At 31.7% G+C, this 18817-nt stretch overlaps 1 protein-coding gene across 2 annotated transcripts in view; it reads right to left on the reverse strand.

Annotated features, from left to right (window-relative positions):
• LOC119839509 (protein artichoke-like) overlaps nucleotides 1-18817 on the reverse strand; it is a 56211-nt gene that overhangs the window by 25252 nt on the left and 12142 nt on the right. The window contains exon 2 of one of the 2 annotated variants that reach the window (XM_038365819.1): nucleotides 10378-10394. The exons of the other annotated variant lie outside the window; for it this stretch is intronic. The gene's annotated coding sequence lies outside the window, so the exon portion shown is untranslated. The remainder of the gene's footprint in view (nucleotides 1-10377; nucleotides 10395-18817) is intronic. 2 annotated transcript variants of the gene reach the window in all.

Genomic DNA, 18817 nt, shown 5'->3' on the forward strand with positions numbered 1-18817 from the left:
ACAGATTCGAAATTCAAATGTAATATTTTTTTATAATTAAGTGTAACAGTATTTATGGCCAGACTAAGTATAATAAAACTGATTAATTTAACATGTTTAAACGATTGATAAGATACTGTTAAAATGTTTAGATGAGAAAGTGTAAGTTGTTTGGTTTTTCCGGTATCCTCCAAAAAAACAATTTCATTTTAATATTAAAAGTTATAACGGAATTAAAATGCCGTCTAATGTTCTAGTATACAATTAAGTAATATAAATAATAACCATAAACATCACTCCATATTGCGTTAAATAACGCTAAATGCAAAATAAAATTTTATTTATAGACATTGCAATTAGTCTTCGTAAATATTAATAAGTAAGTTTTTTATGTGACTTTATAACTAAAATATTACCAGCGCACTTTCGTAAACTACCCGGTTATCTTTGAATAAATAAGTCACATTTTCTTTCGCTAAAATGATGATATTAATTAAAAGTCTAGCTTAGACAATTATACGCGGCACTGCCTTATTACAACTATTAAAGTCGAGAACTCTGCGATAGAATGGATAAACTTTATGTAAACCTTTGAATTTTTCACGGCACTCTCTTTCTATATATAACTTTTAATTTAATAGCATTTATTAACTAGGTTATGGTGCTAAGACGAGATTGTTTATGTTTATTGGAACAGTTGTTTTTCATAAAACCGTTCTGTTATGATTTGGTGTTCCCGATCTTTCATAAATCGCTTAATTAGGGGCACTTAAAGGAAAGTTACTTCTATGCATTCGAATATTAATTAATGCGTTTTGTAGTTCCTCAACCGTGTATAAAATAAATGCTTCATTCTAAACGAAGTTTATATTCAATCAATTCCTTCCTTCATACTTTTGCTTCTAAGAATTAATATATAACATGTAATAATGTAAAATGACTTACCTACTACTTAACTGAATGACTACATAATTATACATAAAAATCTTCATAAAGCAACTGTGATACACACTTTTCTTTATATTTAAAAATCGCAGCCTATTATAACCATCCCTATATTGTATATAATTTTATATAGCATCATATTATTGCACCATAGAATAGATTACGCCTTTGCTATTTCTTTTCTATCTCTCTATTTAAAAAATACCTTAATCAAATTCCAATCAAGCAGTATTAGCAGCACCACAGTACGCGATACTCGAACATCCAAAATTAATTAAATTCAGATATCCAATTCCTCTCAGAAGTACGTGTATTAGTTATCTTTGTTTAACCGAGATTTATACCTCTATTTGTCCCAAGGGTTTGCGATATCTCCCGCGATATCTGACTATTTCTCCTCCTTTCAATTCCAACGACCTCGATTGATTGTGGCTGGGAGTGCGGATTTGCGAATGACCTTTTATCTTCAACTTTGAAAACTATCCGAGTAATGGCTATGGGAATATGAGCTGCTTCAGTGAATATATTTCCATGATAATTTGATGGCATTCTTCTGATTCGACTCAACTTTTTGATATTACTTATTTAATTGAAGAAAATTAGCATTATATCAAGATAGCTTAGCATAGATCATTTATTCATCGCTGATCTGCCAATGCTCATTTTATATTGCATTTTTATACTCTAAAAATAACTGGCCTCAGGTTTGAACGCTAAAATAATTGCCTAATTTATGGATCTGTTAACTTCACCATCCACACAGGAAATTAGCTAGCTGTGTCTTCAAAATTATTGTCAACCAAGAAAAGAGTACCAGGCGCCCATAACAACGTAGGTACGCGTTCGAGATAGCAATCGTTGGCATATGCAGTGCAATATCCGGAACAAGACCGACATCGACTCCCGCCTCGCATGTAATGATGCGAGTGTCGATAAGAATTCAATATACTGCACTGCTTATTTTTATTTGATGCATTCGATCCTGCTCACGATATAATAAAATTGCTGTGGGTTCTTGTGGACAAACCACGTTCAATGTTTGACATTTATTGTGAGTGGATATGGATAAACCACTATAACACAATATGTCAAACTATACAGCAATATTTTTTTAATGATACGTTAATATAAATAGACACTGACACTCTACTCATATAAAAGTAAGAGAATATTTAAATGGTATTCAGTATAGAGACTTCGGAGTAACATAGACACTTAAGAATTAAAATATGTGACATGCGTTTTATGTGCTCTCACAGCACAGCATCACAGCATAAGAAATTTTAATGACGTACTTTAATTTTATTTATTTATTTAACTCTTCAACAACATTGTACATAGAAGGAAACTTAGAGATAATAATAATAATGACTAAAATAAAGCGTACAATTTGTTTGGCGGCCTTATTTAATTTTGAGAGAATAAAGGGTAAATTTTTAAACCGATGTAGTAATCAATAAGGCCGTAATTGTTTTTTTATTATATATCTTTATCGTATTTTTGTTAGTGTACAATAATGAATAAATAAAAACAATTTAGGTTAATAAGGGGTTTTTAACTTTATAATTATTAAACCTTATCTACTACCTATATAATGTTTGAATACTTGAACATTGTTCTTCGAATAATATTAATTTTAATTTATCATATTGTAAGGAACGACTCGTCTTATAAACGATATGTATGCTATATAAGATATTTTCATTAAATTACAGATATTGTAAAAACAAAAGGTGTTTGATCAACGCTGGCGTTCAGCCAGAAAAGCTCTCGCATCGAACTGCCAATGAGTGTGATCCTAGCAAGTAAGACTTTAACAAACACCGTCAGTTAAGACTCGAGAGGGATACGTCGAGAGATTTAAAAATAAAGGGAAAATATTTAAAACGGAGCTAGAAGGTTCGAGAATGCAACGAAAAAATAATTAATCAACGAGTTTTTGACATAAACGAATTCGCATATATTTTTAAAAAGATTCAGTTCGCAACTACCCTCGCTTGCATGAAAGACGCATATATGCTTTTTCCGTCTATCTATCAGTGATGGTAAAATTCATTCAGCCATCCAATATGATTGAAAAACAAACGACCATAACAACCTTCCTCAAAGTTTGGTAAATTTTTATGCTGCAGAAAAATAGGATTAAATGACACATAAACGACTACAAATTAAAAAAACAACACATGCCTACTCTCTCCTACTACTCTCAATACATATACAAACCTTACCCTCACAGGCAGGCACAGAAATAAAACATAAATGAACAGTTACCAAACTAAAGCCATACATTATAGACCATAGCATCTATTACTGACCCACGTTACGTCAATCGCAACGAAAGTGCTACGTCAGCACTTGATTCGATTAAACGAACCGTCTCTAAACGACCTCAATACCACCTTCATCACCCCTGAACAATCGACGGGGGAAGTATTAAAACTGCCGCCATGTTTACAAATTAGTGGCAGGATTGCCTATTAAGCAATATTTAATATTGCCTTTCTTCTGGCGCACTGTACAATATGTTTTGAAATTTAAGCAACATGAATATATTTAATTACCCAAATACTTGCAAATTGTTATAACAACATTAAAAAGTATTAGTTTTTCCTATAGTCCTCCTCCATAACTCGTACATAACCCTCAAACCTTATCTGTATAACGAGCATCAATATTAGAAATACAATTAGATAATTCGAATCGTTTTTATGAATTATACCTAATTCACAAGCGGGAAATGGCTACGCGTATACTTACGTATTGACACCCACAAGAATGTGCATATACCTGATTACATAATATACTTGTTATAATAGTTGACAACACATTCATGACGCGTTGTTCAAAGTACGAAGGCGTGAGTTGATAACCTTCAGATATCAATTCACTTTTGAAATATTAATATCGTATGTTCAAATTGTTTTTATGAAGAAAGTCGTCTAATATTTATGAATTCAAATTGAGCAGAACACATAATTCATATCAAGCCAATCAGTAAACTTACTGATTTCAGCATTTTCCGCGTATAGCTTTTTCGATCGTGCATTGAATATATAAATGGACTAGTCTTAGAGGAGGAAAAATAATATAAAATTATAATATTGTTAATGATGTAATTACTAATTAGTATTTTTTTTAAGTATGATTTCCTAAATTTTTTACAACCGGAGATTTTTTTTGTACCTACCTGCATTTAAGTTATTTATCTATGATTTTTATATTTTTTACTTCCATTAATCCATTAGATATAGCTATCAGTGTTTTTGTTTTTATAATTACTATTTTGGAGATTTAAAATGTAGCGCATACTATGGAAGATTGTAGAAATTCTAAGTTTTATAATTAAACATAATATAAGTAATCAAAAATTATATCATTCAGAACAAATCATTAGACCAAAGCGAAATAATTTTAAGTCTTGTCCAGACTAATACATATTAAAAACAGGTAAAGCTTGTGAATATGTGGGCCTGTGGCGTTGTAGGAGATAAGCTCTGAATCTGCTAACCGATTTTGAAAATCCTTTTACCAATATGAAGCCACGTTATCTGTGACAGTCATGGGCTTTATTTAATTCCTAAAAAAGTAGAGATTCATACGAAACTTGCTAATATGAAAGTCTCTAAAAAATATCATAAAATTTCAGTACGCCAATTGTAAATGCAAAAACTGTATTATTTACTATAATATATACTTGACAATATACAAGTAAAATGTTATACGTATTTATATTAGTCCTCATTACCTTGCCATATAAAGTACGTGATATCATATAGCTATCTATTATAGTTATGTCATTATAACTGAGTACTTTTTATAATTGACATGAATTTAAATGCCTGCTGGATTAGAGGCCAATTGCCCAAACAAATTGTTTTATACTAGTCAAGTCTAATTCAGTAGATGCAGTTTACTTTTTAAATTATTCGAATCTATTATTTCTTTGCGTTCGTTCAAGAGATATTGCAATATTTATAAAACATTGCAATGAAGCTTTTAAATTTTCCCAACTAACACAAAGTCAAAAGTTCTGATGTAATAAATACAAACAGTTTTCATCAAAGAGTATCGCCTTCATTTTTTGAAGTTGCTTGTTAATAAACACCGACCCTCCCATGTTTCTATACAGCAATAAAAAAAAATCTCCCGGGCGAAGCCGCGCGGCTCAGTTAGTTTAAATTAAAAAAGCCAATTAATATAATTCACGTAATATATACATTAATTAAACTAGGAAATGTATCATTTGACCTCATTTTATATTAACCTTATCTCGTATTACTAAACATACTCATGAGAGCAATTATTATAATAAATAGCATCTACATTAATGCAATTAACCATATCCGTACATAACATATTTACAGTGATAAGTTTCTGCTATTAATATGCTAATATGGAGTTAGTCCAAACTTCAGTATGAATTGTGGTATACCCGAATAAATATAACCTCAAAACCGCTCAATTTACATTGGACATTGACACACTCGCGAGGACAATAAAAATAAGCAGTCCTACTGCCGTCAAACGTGAAAAATTTATACTCACACTTTATAATCATGTGAACTTTTACAAGTGCGAATTTTCATTATGAATTATTAAAACTTATTTATGAGCATGCTTTGACTGTGGCAATCGTGTACGCGGTGTAAGGTCTTTGTAAAAGGCCAAGAGCTGCTCCACCAGTACCAGCGCCTTAAAAAAGGTGATGCCAACTCCCTTACGTTACAACAACCATACGTTATTACTATATATATTGTGGTATTTTCTGTGGTTATACTTCCGCAAGATATCGCTAATCTCTATATTATTTACTTACTAGCTTTCGCCCGCGTTTAATTCGGTGTAGTTTATTGGCGTTATTATACAAATAAATCTTCCTTCAATCTCTCTAGCTATTAAAAAAACTCCATCAAGAACTATTGTGTTGATTTCTATATCTGAGCATACATATATTAATACATAGGGACAGATGCGGGAAGCGACTTTGTTTTATACTAATGTTTAACTAATGACGTGGCTCAAATGCAGTTTCAATTAATAATATAATCGATGCTACAAAATTGTAGACACCTAATTATTTTCGAGTTGGTTCCGACGTTAAAATACTATTTACTATCACAATAATATCGCATTAACTGTTTCATCAAACATCTTTGGTATAAATTTGTTTATTTATTTTAGTTAACTCATTTCACATTTTTGTACATTTCTCTTACTTCATACATATCACTGAATAAACTTTATATCGATTTGTCATTTTTCTTAAATTTACATATGTATAAGTATCCCGAACAAATTTTACAATTACACACCTTTGATAACATCGAATTTCAACCGCATTTCTTCATTGTAAACAACGTCTTTTTACTCCGGCATCAATCATGTCTCAGCATTGTATACCTTTCACCTTACATAGCAATTTTCCCATACACTCGTTCAGTTTTCAATTTGCAGTGTTGTCTCCCACAGGGCGTATCGCTGATGTCGAGAACAAGAAAGCCCATCGCAAATATCCACGCTGACATCGAAACTGCACAATATTGACGTACAGTTTATTCTTTCCAAACTGCAGCACTGTGTGCTTTTATACGACCCGATTCGTTTCACAACTGGTCATATTTTTTGAGCATTTTTTTGAACGCTGACAGCGTAACGGTTATGAATCTAAATGAAAATTAATTAGAAGGTTTTTGGTGAACGATGTTCTGTGATCTGATTTTAAAAAAAGAACAATTAATAATTCTATATATTTTATGGATATGACATTAAAGACGTTTTGTTGGGATTCTCCTTTCATCTAAAGACACAAAAAGATCAAGAACAAAATGTTCGCTGATGTACAAAAGATGTTTCATCGGTTCATTAACTCGTAGCATAAAAGGCTTGATCCAATCTACCGTGCTGTATAGATTTAAACCCGATAAGCTTTGTTATGCGTACTTATTTAAGGTATGTCTTAAAATCGCATTGAAATCGGAGTTCTAGACGAGGCGAGCGTGCAGGAAATGCGCCTTATCCATCACAACTGAAAACGGTGAAGGAAAAACATCTTAAGAAATCCGTATGTCCAAAAATCCAAAACACGAGGGCGTGTGATATTTACCAACCCATACTTGGCCAACGAGGTGGATTATGACCTGAACCATATTAGGAGGCTTATGTCTCAGCAATAGGATCATACATGGATTATGATGATTTTAGGTAATATTTCATCCATCAAATATCATCTCTAGTTTTGTTATTATTTAAATTATTACGTTATATGATTAAACAACAGTATTAAAGTCTATTCAAATTTCATCAAAACATCCATTAAACAGACCTCAAAAGAAGTCTCCATCGCCAACGTAATATTTGTTAAGTCCCTATTATTTTAGGACGACAGCCCATAGGTCATGTTTGCATTACGATACGAAAGTCTTGATCTTTGTAAATTAGTATACATTATTTTCTTCATATTTATTCAGCGCCGAAAGCAATCAAATCTTTTATTTCATGTTATGTTACGTTATGATATCTATATTTCACATAAGATTTTCTTAAGTGATTACTTTCTTACTCATAGATAACAGTCCTTAATTTGACTTCGATCCAAAAACTATAACAACATACTCATTTCGGTAAAGTACAATCCAAATATTATCACAGTACTCACAGTTCTAAAATTATATAGATATTTTATCTACTTGACTGATTTTAAAATATTAAAACCAATCAAATATTCCCATCAACTGAATATCGTATACATATTATATCCTGGGGAGACTCATGTTTTTATTTATTTTTTATCACTGCACAAAACATTATTTTACCTCCTGCAGTCACATAATTATACTTATAGTTATTAAACGGCAGTATACAGACATAAGTATATAATAATTGCATTTACAAAACATATTTGTTATACATTTTACAATTTTAATACGGTTCGGAAAAATCGAGGCTATCGAGTGTATGTCAAAATATTACATATTTTGATTGATTATTATTTATAACAAGTATACCCGGCTACGCGTTGCTGTGGCTGTTGCTAAATTTATTATTAATTATAAATTATTGGGATAATTAATCGAAATAAAAGCTATCCTATATCTTAAGTTGGACCAAATCCTACTATGATACTAATATTATAAATGCGAAAGTTTGTAAGGATGTGCGTGTTGTTGCTCTTTCACGCAAAAACTACTGAACCGGTTATAATGAAATTTGGTACGTAGACAGCTGGACTACTGGAATGACATATAGGCAACTTTTTATCCCCAAATTCCTACGGGATACGGACTTACGCGGGTCAAACCGCGGGGCACAGCTAAAAAATGCCAATGCCAAATTTCATGAAAATCGGTTGAGTCGGTGAAGAGTTCATTGGGAGCATACATCATGACACTGGATTTTTATATATTCAGATTAACAACACAATAGCAAAGATTTGTATTCAGTTATCAAGTGACAAACGAGACCGTGCTACAATATCGATTTCCGATTAAGTATGGAGATGGTACAGGAAGAACCTAATTTCCTGCCTTCTCCGCTTAAAGTAGAATATGTAAATAAATCTGTATTATTTTCATTGACAAGCATACATCCTTTGCCATTTCATTTATTTCAGTATGTATGTATTTGTACTTCGTTTCGTGTAAACTAGCTGCGCCCCGCGGTTTCACCCGCGTAAGTCCGCATCCCGTAGGAATATTCCAGTTGTCCAGCTATCTACGTACCAAATTTCATTGCAATCAGTTAAGTAGTTTATGCGTGAAAGAGCAACAGCACGCACATCCTTACAAACTTTCGCATTTATAATATTAGTAGGAAGTAGGATTTTTGTTGGCTATCTATGTATAAATACTTAGTAATAATTTCGTCAATGTACTTTTACCTTTCTTAATGTATTGTAATGAATATGTATTCAACATAACATAGATATCAGCATAGATTTGCTTATACGTCCATAATTCGATCCATGAATAACACATTGAAAATTAAAGTAAAACTTAACATTAAATGAATCCAGTTTCAGTTCTTAATCTACACTTTAGATTTTGAAATGTTATTTATATCGCAAACTGTTTCCATTTACTTCGCTGCTCAGTATAATATCTGCTCGATTACGTTCGCTCGCGTGTCATTACATGAACTTCCATCATCCATTCATACTTTTATAACACAATAGAAATTCTAAAAAGAAAATGCGTACGTACAATGTAAATAAGCAAAAGCTACGTCATGCGGCGTTAGATCTTTTATCTTAATAATAAATCATGACTTACACGCTTATAAGAATATAGCGGAATTTGATCACGATCGTATCTTCACATTTGCTTTTAACGCCGCCTACAAAAACGTTAATTCGGATTATATCACCTTTTTAAGGGTAAAATGTTAACCTGGTTATCGGCTAGTAACGAATATCGAAATTATTGGAATAGATTCAACAATTTTTATGGTAAATTTAAAATATGTTCGACCATTGAAAGCATAATTAGTCCACTTTTCATTTGAAAACCAATGCGTATGACGGTAAATTGTTAACTGACTTCCCAAATACGAAGGTGGTTCTAAATTCCACTGTATTTTGTTTTTGTTTTTTCCTCGATTGGGTTTACGTCGGTTGAAATGAGCGTGATTATTTCTGCTTTCATAGGAATTTGTTGATTGTTGTTTCATTTAGACCCATTTTAGAAAGTGGAGTTTTAATCTAGTACGAAAACAGTGTATCGTTGAATTCCTTGTGTTAAGGTGCTTGTAAGTATGTTCTAAGGATAATTCCATTCTTACTTTTATTCGATCGCAAATGTAAGATACGATAACACGACCTAATTAGTAGATGTATTTGGTGAAAGATGTTGTTGCAGGGACACGATGTGCGTACATACAGAAAAATATCTGTGTCCTCATGCCATGATACATGTTTCTAATAGACTAATTCTTAGAAATTTTCTATAGAACATGTTACGCCTACGCTTGTAGGGACCAAATTACTATTCGAAGGGCTGAATGAGAATCAATATACCACAACATCTTTGTTATGACGGTTCCCTCAACAAAGGTATCTAAGCAACGTTCACCTGAAGTGAATATTGTGGAATTACCTGTGATAGAAATTCTATATGTAATATTAGTGACAAGTGATAAGGTGTAAATGTCACAATCGTATATTATGATTTCCTATTATAAATTACTAGCTGCGCCCCGCGGTTTCACCCGCGTAAGTCCGTATCCCGTAGGAATATCGGGATAAAAAGTTGCCTATATGTTATTCCAGTTGCCCAGCTGTTTACGTACCAAATTTCGTTGCAATGGGTTCCGAAGTTTTTGCGTGAAAGAACAACAAACACTCACATCCTTACAAACTTCGCATTTATAATATTAGTAGGATAATTTAAATTACGAGGTTGTTACGCATTTTAATAATTTAATTATATTCAAAATAAGTAATTAAAATAATTTGCATACCCGCTGTTGGAGTATATCTGAAAAATAAAATGCAAAATTAATTAAAAATAGTAAAATACACACACAAATAGTAAAATATACATTCACATATTCATATGTCTCAAAAATAATCATAAGGTTCCATCCGTACCTGAAAACACTAATTATTAAGAATTAAATTGCTTATCAAACTTAAAACCTCAATTAACAATCAATCAATAATATATAATATACTAGCTGCACCCGGCAAACGCTGTTCTTCCTTACTCTGATCATTTAGAGGTATGAAAAATAGATGTTAGCCGATTCTCAAACATACCCGATAAGCACAAAAAATTTCATCAAAATCGGTCAAGCCGTATCGGAGAAGTATGGCAACGAAAACTTTGACACGAGAATTTTATATATTAGATATAAAGTGGGCCGCCTTCTGTGCTGTATTTTTTAGCTTAAGTTTTATTGTATTTATTTCTGCTGCGTTGACAGCAGAATAAAGTGTTTAGAATAAATAAAATAAACAAATAACCATCGATGAATGTCAAAGCATTTTTGCAAAATTTTAAGCTGATCCCTTGAATTCTAACAGCCCACATATTTATTTCAATAATTTCACAATTGAATTTCAAATTCCCTTTATTATAATTATTTTTGAATAATGATCGTATCCCAAATCAATAGTTAGTTTCCGAACGTAAAGTTAAAACATATACTTTGTATCGAAGAAGCAAGTCGACTCAATCACGGTGAAGTTAGACACTTCTCAGAGTTAGCGGGAAATAATTTAGTTTTACATAGTTGTTGTAATTGCTTTATAACGCAACCCCAACAGTTCTGCGATTAGTGAGTTTAGTTCCAACCAATACTAAACGCCTTTAACAACATAATTGTTAACTGTGATTCGTGTTCCTGAGGAGCAGGTTACCGAAGCCAAATTGTCTATAATTACTTCCCAGTAATACGTTTGGGACGCAATTAATTCCTTGTAAACTCAAATGAATATTAATGAAAGTGTAGAATACACCTACCTAAATAATTTATAGTCGTTATTATGAGTATAAAATATAACATTGTACATTTAATGTAAACCAACATTTAATTTTGAAAATTTAGAAATGTCTTATTATACTTGGAGCACAAATACTTACCATACGGTACGACCGCGACGAATATAGGCTTTTTATAAAAAATCATTAATACATCTCATTTAATAAAATTAACATGAGGTCTCTGTTTAATTACAGAAGTCCTCGTCTCTGTGTTATTGTGTATTTATTCAAGCATGAACGATACACGTCTCAATGCAATGAGGTTAACCCCGTGACTTGTGAGTAACGACAATACGAAGGCATAAATAAGGCATGAGTCGATACCCCTCACTATTCGTATTCAATACTAATGAGATACGGGAGCTGAGATGCTCTGGGATAGGTAACGCCTAGGTTATATTGATGGCTCTACGCTTTCCTCATTCCGTGATCTGAACAAATGCTTCCAAACAATTCCATACAAAGCAACGAGATATGATTATAAACATTATGTTGCGCTGTTCTTAGTTTAAAAAAATCAGCGGAACGAATACGCCATATATGACATAGCAAAGAATACACTTCATATAGCATAAGGCTCAGTGGTGAGGACCTCGGAATTAAAATCGACGAGTCAGCAAGTCAGAAAAAATTGACTTTTCAATTTATCTGCGCATGTGTAATGTTTTATAATACAAACTCAAGCAAACGTCATGTAATCATAAAATTGCACACAATTACAATATTTCATAGGGTTGACACGACCCCGTTAGCGGATTTGAAATGACAGTCCTGCGATTATGTCCACTTTGACCGCAGCCTTTAGCCGAGGATTATACGGAATACTGATCTGAACTCTCATTTGGATTTAGGCGTTGAAGCGTGAATCTAAAGACGTATAAATCTCTTAATGACGTGAATGAATGTGTGAATAAGTCAAGCCTTATTTCTAAGCCTTTACATATTAATTATAATTACGGTCAGCCTGAAACCTTAACATTTTTCATTACATTCAAAGAGTTTTTTTTATTCTGATGTATTATTAAAAAAATTGTCACACGGACTATATATATATATAAAATTTTCGCGTCACAATGTTTGTAACCATACTCCTCCGAAATGGCTTGATCGATTCTCACGAAATTTCGTGTATGTATAGGGTAGGTCTGAGAACCGGCCAATATTTATTCTTAATACCCCTAAATGATAAGAGCAAGACAGACCAGCGTTTGCCGGGTCAGCTAGTAATTCAGACTCGCAAGCCCGTGGAATTCTTTAAAAAATTGAGAAATTTCAAACTTAATAGTCTGCAAATAGTCCGAAAGCGCCAGAAAGACTTTTAAACGTCCCCGAAATCGGGTTATTTCGCCTAATAATATAACATCTTCATTTTGGCCCGAATACTTATAGATTTTCAGCACATTCTTAAAATAAGTCAGTTATTATGTAGATTGGATTTTGTTCTCCATCAGTAATGTATTTTCACAATAAAGTATGCCATATATTTAGTATTATTATAATTATTACGTACTACATAATGGTTTATGCGAATAAAATATGAGCGTAATTACTCTATTCATATGCAAATAAACAGTGTTTTATGGACTCGATGTGCTTCTCCTGGTTTTGTATTTTATTTGCTATATATATATATATATATATATATATATATATAGCGTTGAGCGACCACGTACACATCCAATAATCAAAGAATTATTGAAATCAGCGATCCAGTAGATCCTAAGATTAGAGCATTCAAACAAACAACCTTCTTCTCTTCAAAGCTTTATATTATTAGTATAGATCATATAATTTAAATTCCTACCCAAGAAAAGCAAATTGCTATTCATCTAAAAATTCCTCCTCGAACGTCAGTTATTTAACGATTCATAATTAAACAAAATATGTAAACAGTTACTCTAACATCCTGTTAACGTTGCCGTCGTCGTGTTTAAAAAACACACCGTTGCAGATTCCAAGAAGCTACCAAGCTCCTGTCCTTGCACGATTCTAAAAACCCATCAACGATGCACCGTTACAACCTTCAGTACTGTTATGAATTCGCCACCTGCTTACTCTCGGTCTAATGAGTCGCGAAGAATTTTTATTAGTCCCACAATTCTGAATGATATTAAACGTCAAAAAAACGAATGTTATTATGGAACTCGTCGAATCTTAAAACTTATACAATATTGATAAGATTTTATATTTAGCTAATTAATAAAGTTATTTTATTGCTTACTGACACTAAACTTTGTTGTGCTTTAATCCACTTAGTATAGGAAATTAAATATCTCATCGTTTATTTAAAGACTATTTTTGGAAAAGAGAATACTTGGTTCAAGATATACCGGGAAAAAATAAAATCTAACATTAGATTACAAACAACAGTAATATAATCTTGATGTAATGATTTTTAAATGGAGATAAAATCTATGTTTGTACACTGTAATTGTCATTTCGGGCAGCGCTTTTGTTCAGAGACGCTATTTGATGCTCACTATCAGATATTCTTCATTTCCCTTATAAAATAATAAAGCCCTTCCACAGATTAAAGAATTAAATTCGAATTTTCCGACTACAGCTTTATTTGATTTAAAATAGCGACGGCTTTGTACATTTCACTCAGTCGCTGCAAATTGCGAGGCGTTCGAAGCTTGCTCGAGGTTAAAATAAAAAATATCCGATTCAAACCACTCGAACTTCTCAAGTTTTTAATTTCGATAAAAGCTTTACTTTATTATTATTGGTTGAAATTTTTCGCCCTGTATTTTTCAACCAGTGCATTTATATAACGGAGTTACAAATGCTACTCGTATTTTATAATTGAAATATATATACTTTTTGTATATCAAAATATATTTTAATGATTTGTTACAAAATATTGAAATTAAAAAGGTATAGCATAGAGAAGTTTTTTAGTTTCATTAAAATGAGCGCTAGAGCTTCAGTAACATAATATGTTTATTTGTTTTTTGTTCATTTATTTTCGTAACGTATTTATTTTCTCTGAATTCAATTAACGAACATAGGTACTAAATTTGTGAAATGTTATTGAAAACACGTAAGCTACCTATGCGTAAAATATTAACTGATTAAAAATATCGTGCTTAAGAACTTAATTTTCTGGAAAAAAAGGTCGCGTCCTTATTTTATCAGAACTGTTAAAGCTTCCTTCTATAAACCCCTTTCATTGAATATGTGAATTAGATTATAGAGAAGTTAATCAATATATCTACATGAACATGAAAATTTAAAAGCTATTTATCTTTTTTTGCAATTACAGTCCATTATAATAACTTCTCAACCGGTGTAATAATACATAATATAAATAATTACTCTCCCACAGGTATTTCATTGTAATTCAAGTATAATGCAATAAAAAATTAATGCTTGTAAGAACGTGAAACCAGTTGAGACCCTGGAATGTTGCCTTGGTCGCCTTTGGTTTGTCTTGGAAGAAATGTCATCATAATACAATACTTGTAACAGCTACCAGCGAGATTATCATGGACTACAATTTGTATGAAGCTTGTCCAAGCTGGCGAAACTTAGCGGCAAATTTTAGGACGAAATTTGTTATCTTACAAATGAATTATGCCTATAGCAAATAAGTAAACCGAGCTTATTCTCTCTGTTCTTGTTCTGTGACCAATTACTGTTATCCGTAATTCAAGATTCAAAGTAATCCGCGAATAATAAACGGAGCTATTAGATACGAGATCATATCAATATTTTCATCGTCTTTGGGCCATAAATCCATAAATCTGCCATTACTTCTATGATTAGAGATACATTAATTCCTAAATAATCATCCTAATCTTAATTTTTAAATTTGAGTCAGTTTGTCAGTTATGCTGACAGTTTGCTTAACTTGTGAAATAGACATAAAATCGAATCTCTTCATACCCCACAAGGTGGCATTAAACTTATTTTAACTGAATCCTTAAAATACAACATAAATGTAACAAAGCATTAAATTTTAAAACTCCAACTTATTTCTTAGCAAACGCTGTTCTATAATTCTGTCCAATCACTTTACAGTATAGCTCTGCCATAGTCATTTGGTATTTAAGTGCAAGTTTTTCACCTGCCCCTTATGTGTATACAATTTTTAGAAATATATATAAAGGTTTAATCCAGCCAGCGACTGCAATAATCCGATTTCACTTGAATTCTGTTTGCTAAAACGTTCAACTAAATACAAATGGATTGTATTTTTCACTCAGTTGAAAATGTATATTTGTTGAGCGAAATATAAAAGTGAAAAATGTTTTCGATATTTAACAATTAATGGAAATAGAATGTTTGCTAAAATGTCAAATGTTACTCTGTAAACATCATGTAACATTCAATTATTGATTACTATTAGGGTTGAATAGGTGTATTACGAGTAGGTGACTTGCTATAGTATACTAATGAATAGAAATCCATTGTTCCTATAATATAATCTCGAGACAAGCTACATCATTCAATGGTGTATGGGCCAAACGCATTTATAAACATATCTTTCAATTATATTATTAAATACACAATAATCTTTGCGATTGCGTACTATTCGTTAAGCTATTATGAATATATAAAAATACAAATATAAGAACAACAAATAATATCCTGTGGCAATATCGAAAAAATGCGTAGCCAAAGAAACTGTTTTACTGCCCTCATCCCTAAAGAACACCTGGAAAGAAACAAACCGTAACAAATGTATAAGAATTACAAATTGCCTCTCTACATTACTTCATTGGCTGGGTTCTGGATTCTCCAAGAAAAAACATTTCCTTTTACACAAAGAAAACAATACACCTACTCCTCGAAGCAATCGAAATTCCGAAACATAAATCAGAAGTCACCCAATCGAGTATTTCCATAATCCGCCCATCGGATCACATCAGAAGGCAATCGTCACTCATTTTAATATTCAAAATAAAGCTCCCAATACGCTGATCCCGATTCACAATCGAAATCTAACTGTATTACATTGCTTTCGATATTTCCCAGGATTTACTGCTCCAGCCAGCGGATTTACAACTTTGACCGAAACGTTCACCCATAGCATTTTGTTAGCTTTTTATTGGCAATTTGTTACCTCTTGTATCTACCGGACGGTTATTTAGGACCAAATTGAACTTCACTTTCTTCATTAAATGTATTCGTTAAGTTTATTTTTGTATGTGGGCACTTTATTATTTATATTATAGTTGGCAAAGGCTCTGGTGAGACGCCAAATGGTAAGCGACCAACACTAAATCTATACATAGGTCCATTATAAAGTGATAGCGACTTATGTTCTATATGGACCTCAGAGTGAACTAATGGATATAATCTTAATAATAACACCTAAAGAGGAAATAGTAGATGCTAGTTCTATAAATATGTATACATCACATTGATCAATTTTATAATGCAGTCCATAACCACCATGTTATAATATCATCGTATTAAAGCATTATTCTTCAATTACTTTTAATCACAATGTATATGAAGGAAAATAAGCCTATTAAACGGATTTTCAAACCGATATGATGAAAAATAGACGTTAATAAATCACATCAAAAACTATTACAAAATATTTTATCTCTTTAATGTTACAAATGTATAATACACACTTAAAATACTATAAGAAAGAAAATATTATAGCATAAAGTTCCTAACATTCCACGCCAATGACAAATCCTTGATAATTTTAAATATATTCTAGTACTAACTACGTTTTGAATAAAAATAACGTCTATGGTTTTAACAGAAGTAATTGAATTTCACAGCGTTCAAAAAGCGTAGAGGTAAGAACTTGATTTCAAGGATACTGGAATACTTTCCTATATTTGGAAGTAACGTGGGCGAGAGCCACTTGACCGAGAAAATAGTTGTTCTTGCATCCGTTTCAATTTACTGAATAAACATTATTATTATTTCTGGTAGGCTTGAAAGAGTTTATACTCTTTTTTTGTGTCGTGGAATTATTTTCGCTCGCATTAGTTCTTCGTTACATAACAAACTACATGTATCTTTTAAAATCTCGTACAGAGCGTTTAAATACAATGCAATACGTAAAAGAACTACAAGTTGGAACTAAACTCCCCAAAGAAAAACATGTGACATAACATGACATAAGTCATATTGAACTATTCGTATAATTCTGCGAACGGATTACAACATATACGTGTGACTAGCATATATAAGGAGATTTCTATTTATAGAAGGACGTCGGCCCTGTCACTGACCTTATGTTTATCTAATGTTTGAAATGTCAACCTTTTTAAAATTCATAAGAACAGACTACGAACTCACAAATTGGCACTTTAATATCCTTGTATGTTTGAAATTTAGTTTTAGGTTGCTCTTCAGTGTTTGTTACTTATTCTTCCATATACTGTATACTCAATCTGTCTAAAAAAAATTACGACGTCTAAAACTGCGATGAACAAAAATATAGAAGATACTATAAGGTTCTATTTGTAGCCTATATTTGAGTCCCGATTCAATCTTTAACGTATATTTTGATATTTTGTTTAGTTTTAATTACATATTAAAATATCAGAGCATAAAATTTACTTACTTTATAAAAAATTGTACGTGTATTATATTCATATTAGTGAATGGTTAATTTATTAATAGTTTTTTTTTTTTGAGGCAAAACAAAAGCAGTGGTAGCCCGTATTCGGTTATTTTTTCTTCTATAATTAAGACGAATCAGTTATTGTACAAGTCTTATGTTTTCTATGAAGCTACAGCTCGACTTCAAACAGACTTCATTTATGAATAAATACAGCGTCAGATCAATATATTAATAATTAGACTATCCTTTTATTACAAATTTACCAAATAAATGAAATGTATTTATGAAACAAAATATGAATTAAGTATTCATTTTCAATTTGGACGTCACAAATGTTTAAGCGCAACGAGTTTAACAATACAATTTGCTTTAACATCAACAATAATCGCTGAAACTTGACATCACTGTGGACATTATTTAATTATAAAATGGATTACAGTTTTAAACCTCTGCGGAAATATGGAATGTTTCAGTTGCGAAATTTGTTACATGAAATAAAACGATATATGTAAAGAATATCGAATGCCGCGAGACATCCTGGCATTGATAAATAAGGCCGTTTGCAGCTAGAAAAATGTCTCTCATGCATTTCGAGATAGAATAGTCGTGTATGCAAACTTTACAATATGTACGATATTCAATATCGTATCGATCCACGTAAGTATAAAAATAAAAACGTATCAAAAATCAGGCCGCATTCGTTCTTAACTAACGGTACAATCAAGTTTTTAAGGATACGTATTTTTTAGGAATAACAGTTGCCATTAATTAATTATTAGCATAGTTATTAATGATACGATATGTCTTATATGACAGAGCCGTTATGACGAATTAATAAAATGCTACAGTATTGTTAAAACAAAACATGAATTCAAGC

The sequence above is a fragment of the Zerene cesonia genome, chromosome 3 (genome assembly GCF_012273895.1).
Source record: "Zerene cesonia ecotype Mississippi chromosome 3, Zerene_cesonia_1.1, whole genome shotgun sequence".
In the NCBI taxonomy this organism is placed as follows: Eukaryota; Metazoa; Arthropoda; class Insecta; order Lepidoptera; family Pieridae; genus Zerene; species Zerene cesonia.